This window comes from Apium graveolens, chromosome 9 (assembly GCF_009905375.1).
Source record: "Apium graveolens cultivar Ventura chromosome 9, ASM990537v1, whole genome shotgun sequence".
NCBI classification, from domain to species: Eukaryota; Viridiplantae; Streptophyta; class Magnoliopsida; order Apiales; family Apiaceae; genus Apium; species Apium graveolens.
This window is the reverse complement of record NC_133655.1, coordinates 245,119,563-245,122,624: the sequence shown is the minus strand read 5'-3', so window position 1 is coordinate 245,122,624 and position 3,062 is coordinate 245,119,563. Positions and strand designations below refer to the sequence as shown.

The 3,062-nt window shown below is 33.4% G+C and overlaps 1 long non-coding RNA gene across 1 annotated transcript; it reads right to left on the bottom strand.

Moving 5' to 3' along the window:
• Positions 1 to 522: 522 nt before the first annotated feature.
• Positions 523 to 2,508, bottom strand: LOC141683357 (uncharacterized). Its single transcript, XR_012560243.1, has 3 exons — positions 2,375 to 2,508; positions 2,174 to 2,251; positions 523 to 904 (listed from the first exon to the last, which is right to left on the bottom strand). It is a non-coding gene; the product is annotated as an uncharacterized LOC141683357 (long non-coding RNA).
• Between the last annotated feature and the right edge of the window lie 554 nt (positions 2,509 to 3,062).

The window sequence follows — 3,062 nt, the reverse complement described above, 5'->3', positions numbered from 1 at the left end:
TAAAATCATTTTCAAACCCTTAACTGTAGTAAAGTTTTACATATATTGTTCACTTATTTTTCATTGAGCAAGGAAGCAAAACCCTTATGCTCCTAGACTAAGTTCCCTAAGGTTTTAATAAGTTTCAGATGATTGATCTCTTCCGAGAAATTTTGAATAATTTAGAAAGTATCCTTGGGAACTATGTCTAATTTTAAATGATTTTTAGAGGTGCGTAATATTAAATATTTACGGTCTCATAATATTTTTAAGAAGGGTTCAATGAATTGATAAAACCTTAAGTAAAAAATGTTTCTCAATAAGGTTCAATGAATTGATAAAAATCTTAATTAAATACTTAAGGCAGGATTTGACATCTTATAATTTTCCTTCGAATGGTTACATGCGTTTTAGACAGAGTGAATTGATTTAAAAACTTTTCAATATCTCTTTAAGTATTTTCCGGATATTTTAGTAACTCTTTAGGTATTACTTATAAATAAATAATCAAATAGGATATCCCTTGAGTGAATATTCGATTATCTCTTATAGTTATAAATCAAATCTCAATCGTTCGCTTAATATGTATGTTACGCGAAAGTACTTTGTTTATTGAATAGAAATCTTCCGCGTCCGGCTCGTTCCGAAATTAAATCAATTTAAAATACCTCTGACTCCCACTATCTTGTATTATAATAAAATTACGTTTCAATTTCTCATACTCGTATAAAACGAAGTCTGTTTTCGTAAACAATCGCATAATTTGAATGTATTGATATCACAGACAAGCATATATTTTCAAACTGTAAATTATGGCATCAATATCACAACAGTGTATATAGCATGGATAATTTGTGATAGGGTTTCGTAAACTTGCCTGATGTCCAAGCTCTACCTTGATGTATCCATCTCGGTCCTGGAACCTCTACCAAGACATAATATAACCTCGGTTAGTCGGGTTAACCAATGATCGACTTATTCTAAGTAGACTCACTCTACCCGATCTTCACTCTCTCGGGTTCATTTAACTTACGACATCTCACACCTCGTTACTGTCCATTTAAAATCTCGTTTGACACACCTATGTGTTCTTCTTAAAATCCTTAACAACTCTCATGTTTTGATCATCTCCAAATTATATTATTAACTTGGCCAAAACGGGCGGTCAAAGTAGTACTTCCATAGTTGACTTTTCATTGAATTACTATTACGCGACTTGCACGCTAGCATTTTTAATAAATCGAAAAATTAAGATTTAAATACGAAACCACCTCAAGGACTTCTTGAGTGTTTTTGATAATTATCACAAAAGTTTCGATTTGAAAATATGAATTTAAATAGGTGAAATCATTTCCAAAGTTCGGTCGACTATGGAGTTCTACTATTCGCGCTAGTTTTACTAAAACGCTCATAACACACAAACCGTTAAATCAATCGACACGTCGTCTTCGCGTGCACGATCTAGATAACTTCTAATTTTTAATCAAAAACAAACTCTGTCCTTTTTAGAAAACAAATTTCCTAGATTTAATCAAAACAGGGCAGTGGCTAGGCAGTGGCTACGCGTCGTGTAGCATTACCGCGTGACTTTGGTTCCAACATTTTTATAAAATTGAAAAATCATTATTTTAAGCTCAAATTTTGCAGAGACCTTTATTACATCTATATATAGCTCCTGTAAAATTTTCATGATTTTATAAAATGTTTAAGTGAGCTTTTCATTGTAACCAACTCAGAAAATTCGCAAGTGTCGCCATGAAAACCGGTTTTACTAAAACGGCCATAACTCCTAAATCGTAAATCGTAATCAAGCGATTCAAGCGCCCACGCGAAGATTATAACATGCTCTATCTGTTCCAGGTAGATTATATCCAAGGTTCCATAAGTTTTATTCCCAGTTTTCTGCTTAACCTAGGCGGTCGGAAATCGGGCATTACGACGACTTGTTTTTAAGTACTTTACCATTCTCAAACACAACCAAACCATCATCACTTTATCAATATCCAAGGATCTACCATTTCAATATCTCATAATCTCAAGAACATCGAGAACAACTCATAATATCCATATCTTACAATCCAACCATCAAAATCAGTCTTTTATAATCCAAACTCCATAAATCAACATATACTTACTATGACACAAACTCAAGTTTAAAACTCAACTAAATTAAAAGGGTGGATGATGTTTATACCTTTATTGGATCCTTAGAACATCTAGGAAGAGTGTAGTAACCTTGGAGAGACTTGATATATCCATAACAAACCTTAAACTAACAAGAGAAATCAAGAAAACAAGTTAAAGATTTTCGGAGTTACTATTCAGTACCTCCTTAAAACATTTTTATAAAATTGAAAAATCTACCAATGGACTTGAAATTTTGGGCGAGTCTTACCCATGATATGAAGAAGCTTTGATAAAAATTTCACGATTTTAGGAGCTCTAGAACTTGAGATATGAATTTTTCTTTCTCTTTTATTCATGCCGGGCAGTTTTGGAGAAGTGGAGAAAAAGAGAGAAAGGAGAGGGTTTTGCTTGGCTTCTTGGAGAAGAATGACTATAATTGAAATGTATGGTGTATATGCAATGTATATGGCTGGTCCTTGCTCTCAATAAAGCCATTTTATTCACCAAGTGTCCAAGCTTGCTCAAAAATCTTCCATAAAACCCTAAATCATGGAATCATGTTTCTAACCATATTCCCTTGGTTCTACTATTCTAGTTGGCTTGAAACTAAATGGTTTGCATGGCTCTTGCATGAGGTTTGTATGGGTGCAAGTTGGTTATTTATCATTTAACGGTTACCAATTTATTTCGGTAATCCCTCGAGACGTTACGCGACGAAACTCTCATATCGTAATTCTTTAGTAATTTAATACTTGCAGTTGATTATTTTTCCATGGACTTGGATCCTTATATCCTCTCTCACTCCAAATGTATGCCTCGTATTATTCGCTAACCCGTAAAAGCGGTCGTTTTAAATATTGGTCATTTGCGAAAACTAACGACGTTTACATACACTTATTTTCCATTTTAAGATGCGCTGTGAACTCAGAATCGTAAAATTCATACTTGTATATGGT